Here is a 19,072-nt window from a genome sequence, read left to right as displayed (position 1 = left end):
TTTACAGCTCGATGTGAAGCCAGAGAAGGGGACGTGTAGAACAAATACAACACGAGCACAGAATAAGCACCAAGAGGCAGAGATGGGTGAAAGCTAGAGATGGTGAAAACCGGATTTACAGACAACGAGGAGGGGTAAGGAAAAGATTGAATCGGGAAAGAACATGAACACACAAGAGAGGATTGCGTGCACAGACAATGGGAGCTATGAGGGGAGGGGGAGAAAAAATGGAGATGACAGAAAAAAAGTTGCACGGCCGGGTGAAAAACGCAGAGGTGAGGTGACTTGGGCGAGTGAGACGGAAGGGACAGAAACAAAGAAAGACAACATAGTAAGAGGGAAGGCTGTAAGCAGGGGTGACAGGAAGAAGGTAGAGGATGAGAGGAGATGAGAGGAGATGAGAGCACTGAGGACTGTGGGGAGGAGGAGGAGGAGGAGGAGGGGGGAGGACACACGGGGCTGGAGAAAGGAAAAGAGAACGAGAGCCGAAGTGTTTCGGGGAATTTGTTGCTGTGTCTTGTGCAGAAGGGAAAGCATATTAAACTGCACACACACGGACACGCACAAAGAAACACGCAGCACTTTAAAGGGAATGATATAGGGGTGTGTAACGCTGATGCGTGTTCTTATCCATCCATTTCTCCTCCCTTTTTTCTTCTTTTTTTGCTTTTCACACCTCATCCGAAAAAAACCTTAGAGCTCGAATGAAGCCAAGCAGCTTCCTAATTACCTCATTTGCATAAACATGCACACTGTGTGAGAGGGGAGGAAGTGGGAGAGGATGGAAGAGCTTCACCTGGAGACAAAAAAAAAAGAAAAAGAGCGAGTGAGGGATGGAGATGACACTGTGGAAACAGGAAAAGTGATTGGGACAAAAGTGTGGCACTTGCTGACGGAGTGAAAACTGTCAAAACTTGTCTTACCCCTCGTCCTCTCTCATGATTTTCTACTCTCTCACCCAGTTCTCATCATCTCACCCTCTTCTTTCCTTTTTAGAATTGTCTGAGGAGAACTCATTCTCTACTGCCTGACTCCCTCTTTTCTTTTTTTGCTTCCTTTGCCAAACTGTAGGTATCGCCTCGCCAGCATCAGTCTCCTCCTCTCCCGCGTCACGTCCCTTTGCTTTCCTCCTCCACTTTCAGCGCTGTCTTCACCATCATTTCCTTCCCATCTCTCACTACTCCTCTCATTCTCACCCTCTCTTTCCCTTCCTCTCCTCCTGTTTTTTTCCGTCTCCCCTCACAGAGTGCTGTGTCAGGTCTTTTCACCCTCAGCAGTGTGAAATGAGATTTGAATATGGCTCTCGGAGCATTTGTGGCTTGCCTAAACCCCCCTCCCCCTCCCCAACCCCCATCCACGTACATAAAAATAAAGCAAAGCCCACTCGTAATGGTAAAGAATTGTGACGCCACTTGAGTGCACGTCAAGGGAAAGGGGTGAGCCGAGAGATGATTTCAGGAAGCTGGAGGAGACAGGGAGGATAGGAAGGTGAGGACTGAGCAGAGCAGCAAAAGAGAGCCGGGAAGAGCAGAGAAAAGCCGAATTGGCCACTGGTGAGCCATGAATATAAAGAGGGGATCAGCAAGAGAGAAAAAAATGTGAAATGGATGAAAATGAAACACAGATAGTGTCAGGGTCCTGGGACTGGGCGACCCAGGATCCCTGAGCAGTCATGTATTAAATTATTATTATTATTATTGTTGTGTATTTTGGTGTTGCTCCCCCTTCCCTGTGCTTGTGTATATGTATGTGTGGGTGGCTGAGCACTTGTTTATAGGCGGCGTCAGGCCTGGAGGGTGTGGCCCTGCAAGGGGACTGGCCACACCCGAAGCCACACACCTGCTGCTGATCGGGCCTCGTCGGGGGAGCTACTTAAGAGAGTCTTGGAGCTCCCACCGACGCGGGATCATTGCATGAGACTCCACGTTAGTCACCCTGTCTAAGTTTAGTCAGAAAGTGTATGCCTGCCATTTCTGAGTGTCCTGACAGCTGCGCTATTGTTTCCCGCAGGAAGAGCGTGGAAGGCACGGAGAGCAGCGAGCACCGGGGGGTGCTGACACGGGAGCAGAGAGCACACGGACTATTCACGGGAGACACGACACGGGAGTCTGGGAGAACACGGGGATTTATTGTTACGTTGTTTTCACTCTGTAAATAAACACTGTTTGTACATAGAGCACCGCGCCTGGGTCCTCCTTCCCCACACCTTCCACGGTGTGCCATGCCATACCGTGACAGAATGATCCCGCCTCTAATGGACCCAGCGGTCTCCGAGGAGAGGCTCAGGAGGGAAGTTATGGACGAAGTGTACCACCTATGTGAGGTGTGGTGGGAGAAGCCAGCGGAAGGTTTGCGTCGCGCAGTGGAGAGGCGGCTGCAGGAGATGCTTTTTAAATTCCCCTGGCTGGTGGACTCCCTTAATGCGGTGGTCCTGGACTTCCTACTTTCCACCCTCCACCTCCACTCTCCTCCTCAGGCTGCCCACCAGCTCGGACAGCTGGTGGATTCACTGCCTGAGACGCCGGCCCCGACGCCGACACGGAAACGACGTTCGCGCCGCCAGCGTTCCTCACCGCAGCTAAATCCACAGACATCTCAACAGCCGGCTGTGGTGAGTCATATGGACAATTCATCGTCACTCACCTCAACTGTTTACTCTGGGGCTATGTGTATACGGTCAGCTGCCCAGCCGGTAGCCAAAGCGCAGCCCGCGGCCCAGCTGGTCGCTGTACCTCAGCCTATTGCCCGGCTAGTGATCCAGCCGTCACCTGCTGAATCATCCCCCGCGACATCTACCTCACCGCTTACCGTTTCATCCTGTTCACCATCCACATTACACGCTCAGCCATCTTCTCCACCAGCAGCAGCCTCCATTCCACTGCCCACTCCAGCGGCCTTGTCCGGAGAGAGCGACCTCACCCGCGTCCAACGCCTGATGGACTGGGTAACTCACACCACCAACGCAAGGGCAGGAGTGGTGGGGTTAAACGCCATCGAGGCAATCCTGGAGGGAAACCCCTACCTCGGCCAGCTCAAGGGAGTTTCCGCCTGCCTTTGCACCCTGCGTAAAGCCCGGGGGGTAGTGCAAGCTCGGGAAACCTCAGACTTCGTCCAGCTGCAGCAGGAGCTCAGCATGCCCGAGCAGGAGCTCAGCGAGCCGGAGGAGCCCGCACCGTCAGCTGAGGCGCTCAGCGAGCCGGAGGAGCTCAGCATGCCCGAGCAGAAGCTCAGCGAGCCGGAGGAGCCCGCACCGTCAGCTGAGGCGCTCAGCGAGCCGGAGGAGCTCAGCATGCCCGAGCAGGAGCTCAGTGAGCCGGAGGAGCCCGCACCGCCAGCTGAGGAGCTCAGCGAGCAGGAGGAGTTCGGCATGCCCGAGCAGGAGCTCAGTGAGCCGGAGGAGCCCGCACCGCCAGCTGAGGAGCTCAGCGAGCAGGAGGAGCTCGGCATGCCCGAGCAGGAGCTCAGTGAGCCGGAGGAGCCCGCATCGCCAGCTGTGGAGCTCAGCATGCCCGAGCAGGAGCTCGGCGAGCCGGAGGAGCCCGCTCTGCCAGCTGAGGAGCTCAGCGAGCCGGAGGAGGAGCTCTCGCTGCCGGCCGAGGAGGAGCTCTCGCTGCCGGCCGAGGAGGTCAGCGGACCGGAGGGACCTCCACGTCTAGCGCGGCCTCCTCGCCGTCCACGTCCGGTGCGTCCACGTCAGCGATCGGCGCGTCATGGACCTGTTGCCACGCCTCGCTGTTGCTCACCGGAGCAGCGACGTTGCCATCGGACCCGTGGCAGGCCGCCGGAGGGGCAGCGCCGCCACCACCGGACCCGTGGCAGGCCACCGGAACCGTTCCACCGCCACCGGACCCGTGGCAGGCCGCCGGAGGAGCAGCGCCGCCGCCACCGGACCCGTGGCAGGCCACCAGAACCGTTCTGCCGCCACCGGACCCGTGGCAGGCCACCAGAACCGTTCTGCCGCCACCGGACCCATGGCTGGCCGCCGGAGGAGCAGCGCCGCCGCCACCGGACCCGTGGCAGGCCCCCTGAACTGTTTTGCTGCTGCCGCCGGACCCAGGGCCGTCCGCCGGAGCTGCTACGTCGCCGCCGTTGGGCTCGAGGTAGGCCCCCTGAACTCTCTTGTTGTGTTGATGGGCCGCCTGTGACTGTTTGTGGCGTCTTTTCGTTTTCTTTTTGCACCGCTGCGGGATGCGCGGTCTGACTCTGAGACTGTGGACTGGGTCGGTTCGTTGTTTTGTTGTTTTTGCTTGTTTTGGTTCTGGCCCTCCGTCCTGGTTCCCCCAGCCGCCCGCCCTGGGTTGGTTGTGCTGTTTTTTGTTTTGGTTTTGGGGTCGTCGGGAGCCGACCCTTAGAGGGGGGGTACTGTCAGGGTCCTGGGACTGGGCGACCCAGGATCCCTGAGCAGTCATGTATTATATTATTATTATTATTATTGTTGTGTATTTTGGTGTTGCTCCCCCTTCCCTGTGCTTGTGTATATGTATGTGTGGGTGGCTGAGCACTTGTTTATAGGCGGCGTCAGGCCTGGAGGGTGTGGCCCTGCAAGGGGACTGGCCACACCCGAAGCCACACACCTGCTGCTGATCGGGCCTCGTCGGGGGAGCTACTTAAGAGAGTCTTGGAGCTCCCACCGACGCGGGATCATTGCATGAGACTCCACGTTAGTCACCCTGTCTAAGTTTAGTCAGAAAGTGTATGCCTGCCATTTCTGAGTGTCCTGACAGCTGCGCTATTGTTTCCCGCAGGAAGAGCGTGGAAGGCACGGAGAGCAGCGAGCACCGGGGGGTGCTGACACGGGAGCAGAGAGCACACGGACTATTCACGGGAGACACGACACGGGAGTCTGGGAGAACACGGGGATTTATTGTTACGTTGTTTTCACTCTGTAAATAAACACTGTTTGTACATAGAGCACCGCGCCTGGGTCCTCCTTCCCCACACCTTCCACGGTGTGCCATGCCATACCGTGACAGATAGGGCATCAAGTGGAGTACAAAAAAAACAAAACCCCAAACTAGGCTGAATAGAGAGAGGGAGAGAGACTTTCATTTAAATGCCCTAACCTTCTTGTTCGCCCATGTCTTTGCATTTTGAGTGGAGACCCTCCACCGAGAGAGCGACAGAGGGAATTGAATGAAGAAGAGAGCCAAACTGAGCTGAGCGTAAAATGGCCATGAAGTGTCAAGTGCTGGCCTCCTCTCCAGAGGGAAACCGGGGAGAGATAAGAAGGTCCCAGCATGTGTTTTGTATTTGACTTCACATCAGTGCTGGTGAGATGGCCAATTTTTTCCTATAAAATAAAGACGGCGCCTTAAACCCTAAACTGACAGAACAAAAGAAGTCAAGATCTTCTAATATCACAATCGTGAAATTGCGATCGCGCATACAAGATTTATGTTCACGCATTCACGTAAACGGCTTTTAAATTGGCACTGAAGAATCCAGCTTACATGGAGAGAGATGAGAAATTCTCTCTGGCCAAGCTTCATTTTAATTACATCACATTTGGTTCTTCCGGTGGACGCATTAGATAAACTTTAGTTTTTATCAGAAAACAGAGTTACACATGAGGTCTCATGGTGCTGCTGCTGTGCTGCCTCTGCCACATTAATTTTAAACAACTAACTGGCCTGTTGTTGTTTTTTTATACTGACTCAGGCCAAACACGTCGGCTTGTTGTATGCAGAAAACTTTTCATGCCCAAATAATTCTTATACACAAAGTCCAAGGTTGTTTTAGTCATACAGTTCTGCAGTTGAGGTTGAAGCTGTTCATTAGGTTAAAAAAAGACAGGGTTTAATTCTACTTTTACATTTAATTCTACATTACATTTGCATCTAATGTATTACCCCAAACCTATAAACTTAACTTCATTAAATCTGTATTATGACTTTTCCAAACAAGAAAAGCATTTTAACCTGCTCCCACTTCCACAAGTTTTACTATTCAATTTTAAATGCACTGAAAAATTAACAATACTCCATTATGACTCCTTTAGGGTTCTGTTATGCTTCAGTTAGTTATGAAAAACCTTAACTGAGAAGAATAGGTTTGAAAATATGGCTCAGACAGTTTGAGCACAGTGCTGTCACAAGTAGACGTTTTCACCATGACATGTTTTCTCTCAGTGGCCCATAGCAACTTATTTACAAAAAAACACAAATGTAAATTACACTTGAGTCCATGCATTACAAATTTGCTTTGTGAGTCTAATTTTGGTTCATGACTAAATCCCAGGTTTAGCTAATGTAAATGTTATTGTCAAAACCAATTTTGAGTCCAAAATGAGGACACACGCCTTCCTCTGTTAAGCATCTTTATCTCTCTGTTAAGATGATCCCACACTACTCTAATAATGTTGGGATCATTTTCATGGTGAAAAATGAAGTCATTCCCAATCAGACATTTTCTAGATTGTTTCAAAAATTTCCTTTGGTTCCTGGATCTTTTGTATATTTGTCAACATGCTAAATAAATTGTTTACCTAAATGTTTTCTGGTGGAACACCCTGGTTGTGCTTGGCTAGTCTCTAAGTAGCTGTGACGAGGTTGATTAGTTTTGGTGGTGTCATATTGGCGTTAAAGCAACACACCAAAAGTAGGGCAGATTCATCCATCCCATCTGCACCTTAATCGCTATTAAACACTTGTATTGACGTGCACTAAATGATTGATATTTCCTCGCCATCTCATTATTGTAGTGTTCTTACTCGGTTTTGCTTCCCTTCTATGAATTTCTACCTCTCACCTCATTATACTTCACCCCTTTCTCTGCTGTCATTTTCTTTCATTAAAGCCCATTTTCATATCTCCCTGCTTAACGTTGCTTTTCAATTACAAATCTAGTGAGCAGTGCATTTTGACGGGATCAGCTCTCAGTGGGTGGCTAACTGATTTTCTATCTTTAGGTTGTTCAGTCTCAGGCAGTACTTAAATACTGCCTAATTATTGTGATTAATGCTTTTGATAATGACTGAATCATTTTCTTTTACACCATCTCAGGGATGACCATTTCCCCAAGATAGTGTGGCTTTTTGAGGACATTCACGTAATCTTTAACCAAGACCGGTAATGGGAAAGTCAAAAAAGGCAACATTTAAATTGATCAATTTAAAAAAAAAAGTGATGACAAACTGCACTGTAAACTGGCTGTGGTTTTAATTCGAGAAAAGCAGGAATAATTTGAAAAAAATAAAGATTTGGTTTTATAAAAAAGAATGTGTACATTTAAGTTTTAATGCTAAGTGAAGCCAAACTATAGGTTAGCAGCAGCTAACCCTGTACACTTAATTTAATTGCCTGAATACTTGAATAAAAGTTCTCCAGATAAATAGTAGCATCACGTTGCACTTTGTCAACTTCCTACCAGTGCAAGTATTTGTCTGCACCCCTATGTAATTAGCTTTCTGTTCAGGATCACACAACTCTACCATGTATCTTTGATAATACAGAACAAAACATCACCATCTCTTCCTGCAGACAAAAGCTATATCATTCCACTAATTGGCTAAAGCAGATAAAATGCTAATCCCAGTAAATCCACACTCTTGTTTTTTTCTTTTAGTCTCTTACAGAGTTAGGTGGCAGGAAGCTATAGCCTTCTAGAAAGATACTGAAGGTCAAACTGAGAGAGAGCAAGAGTAAGAGGAACAGAACAGAGAGGAGCTGAAGAAAGAGATAAATGATGAAGTATCACAGGGACTCAGGAAAGAAAAGAATTTGAAAGCACTATGCGAAATCAGAGGACAAAGAATTACTGTAGATAAAAGAAATAAAAAGAGAGGGTGAAAAGTCCAAAGAGGGCCGGAGCCTCACAGCTTCAGGGACAAAAATGTCATGTTTGAGCCTTAAAAACACTGAGGTGGAGCAAGGTCACTCGATGTTACTTACACTTGCAGTGTGAGTGAAGAGTTTCATCTCTCATTTTTTGTTCAGTTTTATCCTCAGGTGTTGAGAAGTTACAAACTTTATGTGGTTACCAATCAGCTAGTAGAACCATCAAATATTGCTTGAGCTTTTTTTGTGTGTGTTGTGGTGTGCTTCAGATTATGAGCTTTCCTTGATGCAACCTAACACTGACCATGAACACCACAGTCTGCTCTTCACCAGTCCAACAGTAGCTACAGCACTGCAGTAGCGAAACTTTACTACATTTCTGAAAACTAAACCCTTTAGCCTGCACTGTACTGCCCAGTACTTTCATGAAAACTCAGAATAACATAATTTTATCATAACTGAATTAATTTTTCAAGACATTTCACATATAAACTTAGCAAACACTTAGCAATATCATTGTAAACAAGTTAGCTTTAGATTTTGGGCTGTAGGATGTCATTATTTATTTCTCTTTTTTTCCATGGGATCAAATGGACCAACTCCAGGCATGCTAAAAAATAACTTTTTTATGCATTAACCTGCCACTCGGATTTAATTGCTCAATAGCTGAAGCCAAAATGAGCAATCTGAAATAGTTTTAACCCCTGCCTCTCTTCATTATAGACCTTGACGATGGTACAGTGCGCCATTACCCTTTTGTGAAGGAGTTTTCGTAACCATGGAAATGATTCTGTGATTATTCCCTTTAGTTTCCTTCTGTTTGCTTTCAGGCCTTTATTGCTATTATTGCTTAAGAATGATCCAGATTGTTAATCTGGCTACTCCTAAAGTTTACGCTATCTCTCTCTGATAATGGGGAACTTTGTTTCAAAAATTAATAATTGTAATTAATAAACAGTTCATTTATGCAGCACTTTTGTCAAACCACTTGAGTTAAAGCTTAAAGTCAGCACTTCAGTCACATCCTGATTGCTTAATTTAAATTGCTAAATCCTTGGCTGCAATAGTATACCGTAACAAGCTTGCACAGTTTGTTGTATTAATAAGAAGGGCTCTTATAGAGCTCATCTCAAGGCCAATCTGCAGTGTTAAAGGATCCAAAGCAGTATAAAAATTTTATGTGTTCATCATCCTTTTCCCATTTTCCACCAAGTTCATGTTTGTGTTTGCTGACAGACAGGCAAGCAAACAAATGGAACTGAAAAGCCAAGTATTGGTAGAGAAAAAAAATCATAGCATATATTATGAATATTTAAAGAAAAACAAAAGTTGTTTTGAGAATATTTGAAATCCTCTGACGGTGACCTGTTGCGCTCTGTTGTCAAAGTGATCCAGTTTTTCAACTCAGAGAATTTAGATTTCAACATTAAGTGTCAGAGAAAACAGAGAAGAGCCAGCAGCAGAGGGAAAAAGTGACAAGAACACAGCAAAAGACAGTCAACTAGAAAGGAGAGTTTAAAGAAATCAAGAAATGGGCAGACAGAAGAAAAGCCAACAGAAGTGTTGGAGAATAAAGAAAGAAAAGGTAATGAGAAAAGCCGAGATATTGTGACAGCAGGCAGAGAGGCCGTTCTACGCTGTCAAGCACTGGTTCCTTTGGGAGTGGTTAAATGCATTAGGCCTGTCCACTGGGAAGCAGTGAAGTGATTAGCTGCACTTCAGCTCAAAGATGGAAACTAGTGAAGATTAGGAGCATACAGCCACACAGGTACACACAAGTACTTAATAACACAGATGTGCTGGAAGCTTGGACTGCAATGCTAGTAAATCACCAAAGCTATCTAACAGTGAGAATTAAATGTACAAAAATCCAAACACAAGCTTACATACAAAGATGTATTTTACAATGCATTGATAACATGAACTGCACTTTTTTTGGACAATCAGGAAAATGTCCAAGAAGATTCAACCAATGGCATTTGACTAGTAAAATACAAACAGGCATGGAAGAGTGACACATAAAGGCATTGGAGATCAAAAGTTTTCTGGGGCTAATCACCACTTCAACCTGTTCAAGTCTGGATGACTCAGATTACTCATGCCAACAGTAGGAGTTATTTAAAGCACTGAAAAAGTGTGGAGGTACATTATGTGCAGCTGGCTAGAAAAGATCAATACAAATATCAATATCAAGAAGAATGTAATAAAGCGAGGAAAGGTAAAAGAACTGGGTGCTCAGAAATGCAGCATTATAATGTGTAAAGTTTTAATTTGTTAAAAGCATCATGAATTGATAGATTTTTTTTCATTTGCTACCTTCACGAAAAAGTGCAGTAAAGACAAAACTGTAATTTAAATCTATACTTTATGATGTAATCTTGGGGGAGTCAATTAGCTGTTATAGACAGGTATTTATACAGAGCTTTTCTAGCACTTTTGACCACTTGAAGTGTTTTACGCTACAAGCCGCCTAGTCACACAAGCATTCACACCATGCTATCCATCACACAAGAATACACACACCCACACGCCAATGTCAGAGGCTATTTTGCCGATTTCTGTTGTGGTGGGCCATCAGTTGATATGCCATGATTCAGCTGATCCTTCCAAGCGATAAAAGCTGGTTATGTGCTCACTCTGTCCCTTACATCCACACTGCATCACCTTTCTTTGCTTTTAACACATCCAGAATACACATGACACACAAAATGTGCGCTGCTAATATTTTCCAACTTCCACACCTGACGTTGTGTTTACTGTTTTTTGTCCTAAGCAGTGACCTTGTATGGACCTCCCTGTTGTCACATTAATTTTGCATTTTTTCGATACCCTTGACTGCAAGGTTCAAATAATGAGGTCAGAAAGCAAAGCTCAGACTACTTTTAACAGCTTCAGTTTGTTTGTTTCTGTAACTTCTGACTCTGTATGATGTCACTAAGAATAGATATTGTTATTTCAGGCATACAAGCCCTGAATGTGAGCACAGCAGTACCACCGCCTGCTGTTCAAGTTCAAACTTTTGGAGAAGTAAATCACAAGAGAGATAGGGTGGCCTTAAAGAGAGAGTTTTGGTGTTTTTACTTGAAAAAAGTAATGTAATAGAAATTACTTGCAGTACATTAATGAATTATTTCCCAGAGAAAGTAATTTATTGCACAACTTGTTTCATAATTTTTACATTACACTGTAAAATCACATAAAAAGCATTGTCACATAACTACCAGTTGTAAACCTTAGGCTACAGTTCCACACACCAACACATATCCTAGTAATGACACACGTGATCTTTCTTTCAGTTTTTATGTGTAAACACAAAATGACAACACAAAACGATGTTGAAAACTGGCCCAAAGACGTTAACACCATTCTGGATTTTTGGCTAACTTTGCATTAGCATGCTATCTGTACAGATGTTTTCAAAGGCTCAGTTCTGCATTTGTGGTATAACGTAGGGTTTTTCAGTTGTGGCCACAGTTTGTACTTTAACTCACACTCCTGTGCCTATCTTGTCCTTTTGTGCAATAAAAATAAAAGTAATGGCCGCGATTTTCCTACTTCCTGCACATGAACTGAAATCAGCTAACTGTAGTAATCAGCTGTGTTTATGAAGAAAAAAGCAGGTTTGTTAGATTGTTTTTTTAATCTGCCCACCACACAGAAAACTGATAAACCTCTGTAATGCGAGTAATGATATAATTCCAAACATAATGTAATTACCGAATTTAGTACAGTAATACGCTACATTACTGTATTACTGAACAATGTAATTATAATAACACATTACGCTGGAATGCCTTACACCCAACACTGAAGACATGAACATGTTGTTTTAGACAGCGCATATGCTCTGGCTTGAGACAAACTCCCAACTTGACTAGAGTGAATCCCGCCTCTCACCGTGATATCGTGGATATGGATGGTAGACACGAAAGTTCCACCAAGGCCCAGTACAAGTTAAAAATACAAATTTGAAGCAGGAAATTAAATTACTGTAACGGTTCCTCCTATAAACTTTTCCTATACTTGAATGAGGAACTCATTATAGGAGAAATATGGGAAGGACTCGGAGTAGAGTCACTACTTATTCACATTGAAAGGAATCGATTGAGGTAATTTGGGTATCTGACCATAATGGCTCTTGGGCAGGTCCTAGGTGTTTGGGGCATGCGTTGGGGAAGAACCAGGATACAGTGGAGAGAACTCTTTAGATCTCTTCCCTGGAAAAGCTGGAGGAGGTGGCCGGGGAGAGGGAGGTCTGGGTATTTCTGCTTAGACTGCTGTAACTTCAAACTGGACATAGATAAGCTGCAGAAAATGGATGCATGGATTCTCCTGTACTTAAAAACTAGCGAGTACCTTGTTTCCAGGATCCGCAACCTCTTTCGTCCAACTTAGTTCTGGTTCTTGAGCCAGTACCATTCAGGATCTTTCAGTATCATTCAGGAAACCAAACCAGGTTTTCATATAGGCAAACCATTAAAATAAAGGATGTGTCATCAGCTGAGAGTGTTAGATATCCTGATTTTCTTACCTGCAGTAGGTAACACACCTAAAGATTTTGTCACATTTGCACCAGAAAACTTGCTACTCTACCACTTTATTTTTTCATCAAACTGCCACAAGCAGTTTAAAGTTAGTGGAAGTTAATGGAAAAAGTATCAGAAATCTTGCCTTGGCTCCTCTATGGATTTAGGCTGTCCTCAGTAGCTTCCATCTCTTTGAGATCAGGGCTCTGTGAGGAGAATGCTATCTCCAGCATTAGTTGTCAATCTGTGCTGAATCTGAGCCTTTATCAACATGACTGTATGTCCAAGATCATGCTGCAGCATGATGTGGGACCATCCCTGATGTTACTGTGACAAAAATGTAAGGACCTAAAGTGCTAAATCCTTTGCAAAGCACTGTATTTCATTTGTTATTGATGTTCCGCATATGTTTTATGAACTACTCAGGGCCTGTGGTGGTCTAGGGTTTGTGGGCGTGTGTTTTGAATGCCCTGTAAGTAATCCATGAGTGTCTGTAGGCAAAACAGCATCCAAAATTCAATTGCCCCTGACTTGGCAGAGAAAATGGTTGAGCAATGACCTTACATAAATGTCAGAGTAAATGAATTCAGTTTAATTTTGCATAACATTGAAACCTCCCAGAAGACCAAATTCATTATGCAGCCTATTTGTCCAAGAGCCCATACTAGCTAAGTGGACTATACACACACTGTGTCAGCGATGTTGTGATATCTTGCTTTCATGACAGATTATAAGTTCTCTGACCTCATTGTTCTGAGCCTGTGATGACAGCAGTAGACATTGTGTTAATCGGCCTGAGTACTTAAACAAACTTAAAGAAATTTTGGCATCATCTCCTTCTAAGAAAAAACTGACTCCTGTAAACTCTTTCCTGGCACATGCTGGCAGTAATGGCTCCAGTATCCGCTCATCTGATTGATTCCTTGGCCACTGGAGTGTTCAAATAACCTCTACCTAAATTAGAAGACAAATATGCACAAGTACAAGTTTAGTGTATCATATACAGTGGGGCAAAAAAGTATTTAGTCAGCCACCGATTGTGCAAGTTCCCCCACTTAAAATGATGACAGAGGTCAGTAATTTGCACCAGAGGTACACTTCAACTGTGAGAGACAGAATGTGAAAAAAAAATCCATGAATCCACATGGTAGGATTTGTAAAGAATTTATCCGTAAATTAGGGTGGAAAATAAGTATTTGGTCACCTGAAACAAGGAAAATCTCTGGCTCTCACAGACCTGTAACGTCTTCTGTAAGACGCTTTTCTGTCCCCCACTCGTTACCTGTATGAATGGCACCTGTTTGAACTCATCATCTGTATAAAAGACACCTGTCCACAGCCTCAAACAGTCAGACTCCAAACTCCGCCATGGCCAAGACCAAAGAGCTTTCGAAGGACACCAGGAAAAGTATTGTAGACCTGCACCAGACTGGGAAGAGTGAATCTACAATAGGCAAGCAGCTTGGTGTGAAAAAAATCAACTGTGGGAGCAATCATCAGAAAATGGAAGACATACATGACCACTGATAATCTCCCTCGATCTGGGGCTCCACGCAAGATCTCATCCCGTGGGGTCAAAATGATCATGAGAACGGTGAGCAAAGATCCCAGAACCACACGGGGGGACCTGGTGAATGACCTGCAGAGAGCTGGGACCAAAGTAACAAAGGTCACCATCAGTAACACACTACAACGGCAGGGAATCAAATCCCGCAGTGCCAGACGTGTTCCGCTGCTGAAGCCAGTGCATGTCCAGGCCCGTCTGAAGTTTGCCAGAGAGCACATGGATGATACAGCAGAGGATTGGGAGAATGTCATGTGGTCAGATGAAATCAAAGTAGAACTTTTTGGTATAAACTCAACTCGTCGTGTTTGGAGGAAGAAGAATACTGAGTTGCATCCAAGAACACCATACCTACTGTGAAGCATGGGGGTGGAAACATCATGCTATGGGGCTGTTTTTCTGCCAAGGGGACAGGACGACTGATCCGTGTTAAGGACAGAATGAATGGGGCCATGTATCGTGAGATTTTGAGCCAAAACCTCCTTCCATCAGTGAGAACTTTGAAGATGAAACGAGGCTGGGTCTTCCAACATGACAATGATCCAAAACACACCGCCCGGGCAACAAAGGAGTGGCTCCGTAAGAAGCATTTGAAAGTCCTGGAGTGGCCTAGCCAGTCTCCAGACCTCAACCCCATAGAAAATCTGTGGCGGGAGTTGAAAGTCCGTGTTGCTTGGCGACAGCCCCAAAACATCACTGCTCTCGAGAAGATCTGCATGGAGGAATGGGCCAAAATACCAGCTACTGTGTGTGCAAACCTGGTAAAGACCTATAGTAAACATTTGACCTCTGTTATTGCCAACAAAGGTTATGTTACAAAGTATTGAGTTGTATTTTTGTTATTGACCAAATACTTATTTTCCACCCTAATTTACGAATAAATTCTTTACAAATCCTACCATGTGGATTCATGGATTTTTTTTTCACATTCTGTCTCTCACAGTTGAAGTGTACCTCTGGTGCAAATTACTGACCTCTGTCATCATTTTAGGTGGGGGAACTTGCACAATCGGTGGCTGACTAAATACTTTTTTGCCCCACTGTATACAAGCTGTCAAAGAAATTCTCTGCATATAAACACACACACTCACACATATAATCCACGATGACTATGTCAAATCATCCAAAGATCTAGGCTGAAATACCCTTTGAATTTTCCTAAAGGCACACATCAGTCCTCTATAGGTCACGTTGCTCTTTGACATATTAAATGTCAGCAACACGTGCCCAGGAAGACGGACACGCGATGACAGGCTAAATGGGAATATCTAGCGCCCACTTCTGGGGCCTTTCATGTTGTCAAAATTAATTCTTCACTATTCTGTTAAGATGATGCAAAGGCTATTTTCAGTTTCTTGTCTGTGTTAACATGACTGCTTCACATAATTTCTGCAGATATGTCAGCAGTGCAGTCATGAAGCAAAACTGGTCCAGTCACACCTCAAAGCCAGTGTGTCGTCTTCACATCTGGTGATTAGGAAACAGAGTGAACTCATTTCCATGTTCGTAAAAGTGTTTCAGGTGACGTTAGCTTTGCTACATAGTGCATTAAATTCACGATGATGTACACAACAGTACTTAGAATTTAAACAATGGTTAAAAAAACAACTTGCCCACATTAAAGGAGGTCAGAAATGGCACGGACATTAGTTAAATGAGTTTGTGTATTAATCAGATATAACAATGGGGTTAACATGTAATTAGTTCCTGATTACAAATGTGCACTTTTTGCTCTTCTTGGAAGTCATTGCATGTTTTTAATGTATGCTATTTATTGGCTAATCATTATTCAAGTCAACAGTTTGCATTTAAATCATCACCTCACAAGGAGCTATGTCCCACATTATTAAGGGTGGAGCAGACATGCAAGCAAGCAGAGTGCACATACAAAAACACCATTGTTGAGCACCACAAGATGCTGCCTGTTTTCAAAAGGAAACATTCACCTGCTGATCTTAAAAGGCCTCCCCTCATTTCAGTAGGTGTCATTTCACATCTGCATCTCCCCATCCCCGTGTCATTTGTGATGTCTTTCTCTGTCTCACAATCTCTTCCATCTTTTTCTGCCTCCCTTTGTCTTTTGCTTGGCACTCTCAGTGTGATAGCTGTTTTGCATCTCGGTAGGCTTTTCAGAGCACCACACTGACGACATTAATAATACTGCCAGTGATTGCTTATTCAGAAGAGAATGAGCATTCGGGGAAAAAAATGAAAAATTGATATGATTTCTCCATCTCTCTGTGCTTCCCTCTCTCACTTGTGTTTGGAGTTAAAGTTAGAGCCACCTCCTACTGAACCATCCTACTGCAGCATCCTGCAGTACCACATTTTTCTCCTGTCTCTGTTTGTTATAGGCTTCTTTTTATCCCATTATTTTCTTTGTCTTCTTTTGCTCACAGGCCTGCTACTAGTGCAGCATTATCCTCTAAATATTCATTATATATATTCCACATCTTCTTGTTTGAATGTAAGCATGCTGTATACAAATTGACTGACACAGTGCTGTAAATGTAGGTTCAGTATGCTTGAGTCAAAATCTAAGGCAACCAACATTTGCAAAATCTTATTTTGTAATGCCTTTTTAAAAAACAAAATCAAAAATAATTGGAGCTTTCAGAAACACACAGACAATGTACCCCATGCCAAAATTGGTGTAGCTCTGGGCGGCGGAGTTTAAACTTTAATTTGACTGTCTTTTAAATAAATTCTGATGCTCTGTCAGGCAGATTTAGTTTTCCTATCTGAACCTTTCATGCTCACGTCCCTTGATCGATTGTACAATTTTAAAGATGTACTGATAACAACTCAACAAAAGGGATAACTCCTTGGCAAGTGGAGTTCTTGCTCAAATATGCCTTCAAACAAGAGAAAGGTAGAGAAAAGCGCTGAATGTTAAGAGTTTTTAACAGCAGCGACGAAGACATGGGAAAATTGATGTAGACAGTAAACATTCTCTGCCCTCTGTACCGCATAATGGCCATCGACAGCCGCTCTGCAGTTTCCCATAACATCTGTGGATGGTCAGCAAGTTTCTGATACTGTTTGTGTATAAAAACATTTTTGTATACACTGTATTTTAATGTGTTAGGTTAATGTGTTTGAATAACATCAATAAACAAATTTTTAAAAAGTGATCTACACTATAGTGCCAAAAGTATTCTTTCACCGATCCATATAATTGAATTCAGGCTTTGCAATCACTTCCATGGTTAGAGGTGAATAAAATCAAGCACCTAGGCATGCAGACTGCTTCTACAAACATTTGTGAAAGAATGGGTCGCTCTCATGGGATAAGTAAATTCCAATGTGATACCATTATAGGATGCCAAGTCCAATTGCGAAATTTTCTTGCTAGTAAATATTCCACAGTCAATTGTTAGTGGTATTATAGCGATGTGAAAGTGATTGGGAACAACAGCAACTCAGCCACAAAGTAGTAGGCTACGTGAAATCACAGAGTGCAGTCAACAGATGCTGACACGCATAGACACAACTTTCTGAAGAGTCCGCTGCTACAGACGTCAAAACGTTACATCACCTCCAGATTACCCCCAAAACAGGGTGTAGAGCTTCATGGAATGAGTTTCCCAGCTGCATCTAAGCCTTACATCTCCAAGTGCAATGCAAAATGTCGGATGCTGTGGTGTAAAACATGCCGCCACTGGACTCCAGAGCAGCGGCGATCTGTTTTCTGGAGTGACGAATCACGCTGGTTCTTAATGCTTCAGCATACCAAGACATTTTGGACAATTTTATGCTACCAACTTTGTGGGAAAAGTTTGGGAATGCTCCCTTCCTGTTCCAACATGTCTGCACACCAGTGCACAAAGCAAGCTTCATGAAAACATGGATGAGTGAATGTGATGCAGAAGAACTTGACTGGCCTGCACAGAGTCCTGACCTTAACCCAACAGAACATCTTTAGGGTGGATTAGAGTCTTTCTTATCCATCATCATTATCAGACTTCACAAATGCCCTTCACAGTAAAAAAGTCAGAAATTCCTTCAAACTACTTCCTAAAGCTTTTTCAAAGCCTTCCCAGAAGAGGTGAAGCTGTGATAGCTGCAAAGGGTTGACCGACATCATATTAAACCCTAAGAATTAAGAACTGAATGTCACTCAAATTCATTTAAGTGTGAAGGTAGATGAGCTAATATTTTGGCAATATAGTCTATGTCAGTTAAATATTTTGTGATATTTTACATTGTTACCTCTGAATCACCTCAAATTCTCTGACTGGTGTTCATTTGTAGTAAGTCTAGACTGTCAGTCCACTGTTCAGCTTCCAAAATACCTGGTGTGAAGCGTCCACATCTATTTACTCTTGAAGAGGCTGTAAAACTTTGTGAGAGGAGTCTGATACGGGTCAATGAGTCAATGAAGCTCTCTTCTCACCTGTGACAGCAATACTGAGGTGAGTTGTTGAAGATATCCTGAACCTTTCTGTTTGTAAGGTCTGTTGTTTTCTCTGCTGTTAGCCTGTATTACTAGAACTTTCTCTGAAGTGGATCTAATGTCCGCCTTGGGCAGTTAGTGAATAAAGTTTCGTACCATGTGAAAATGTAATCATACCCCAACCCCACCTCAGGAGATGAAGCTTGAGGTGAGGAGGAAGAGGGTATTGTATGTCTGAGGGAGGGAAGAGGGTGGAGAAATAAATAGTGAGAAAGCGATTATAAAGATATAGTGTAAATGTACAAATCTTAAACTGTCACATATAATTTTAAATTTTAAAGAGCTATTTTTCATCTATATATTTACACACTAACTTATAACTGACCCTTTTCAGTTATGTGTAGGCAAGGCAAGGCAAGGCAAGGCAAGGCAAGTTTATTTGTATAGCACAATTCAACAACAAGGTGATTCAAAGTGCTTTACAGAGACATTAGAAACAAGAACAAATAAAAAGCATGATTTAAAATTGAATAAAACAAGCAAATAAACTAACTAACTAATTAACAAACAAACAAACAAACAAACAAACAAACAAACAAACAAACAAACAAACAAACAAACAAACAACAGTATATAAAATCAAAACAGATAAAATCAGAACAGTAGATAAAATCAGTAGTTAAATGTAAGTTTTGAAATTTAAGCTTAAAGTGTGGATTTGGTGCTTTATTCAAATGCAGCTGAGAACAGGTGAGTCTTCAACCTGGATTTAAATAAACTGAGTGTCTCAGCTGATCTGAGGCTTTCTGGG

At 43.7% G+C, this 19,072-nt stretch overlaps 2 long non-coding RNA genes across 2 annotated transcripts; both read left to right on the top strand.

The window, feature by feature from the left end:
- The first annotated feature begins 1,712 nt into the window (after positions 1-1,712).
- LOC143418507 (uncharacterized) lies at positions 1,713-2,176 on the top strand. Its single transcript, XR_013098497.1, has 2 exons — positions 1,713-1,925; positions 2,011-2,176. It is a non-coding gene; the product is annotated as an uncharacterized LOC143418507 (long non-coding RNA).
- A 2,219-nt stretch (positions 2,177-4,395) lies between these two features.
- On the top strand, positions 4,396-4,911 carry LOC143418506 (uncharacterized). Its single transcript, XR_013098496.1, has 2 exons — positions 4,396-4,660; positions 4,746-4,911. It is a non-coding gene; the product is annotated as an uncharacterized LOC143418506 (long non-coding RNA).
- The last annotated feature ends 14,161 nt before the right edge of the window (positions 4,912-19,072 follow it).

The sequence above is a fragment of the Maylandia zebra genome, linkage group LG4 (genome assembly GCF_041146795.1).
Source record: "Maylandia zebra isolate NMK-2024a linkage group LG4, Mzebra_GT3a, whole genome shotgun sequence".
NCBI classification, from domain to species: domain Eukaryota; kingdom Metazoa; phylum Chordata; class Actinopteri; order Cichliformes; family Cichlidae; genus Maylandia; species Maylandia zebra.
Note: the sequence above shows the minus strand (reverse complement) of the source record. Positions and strands in the feature narration are given on the sequence as shown.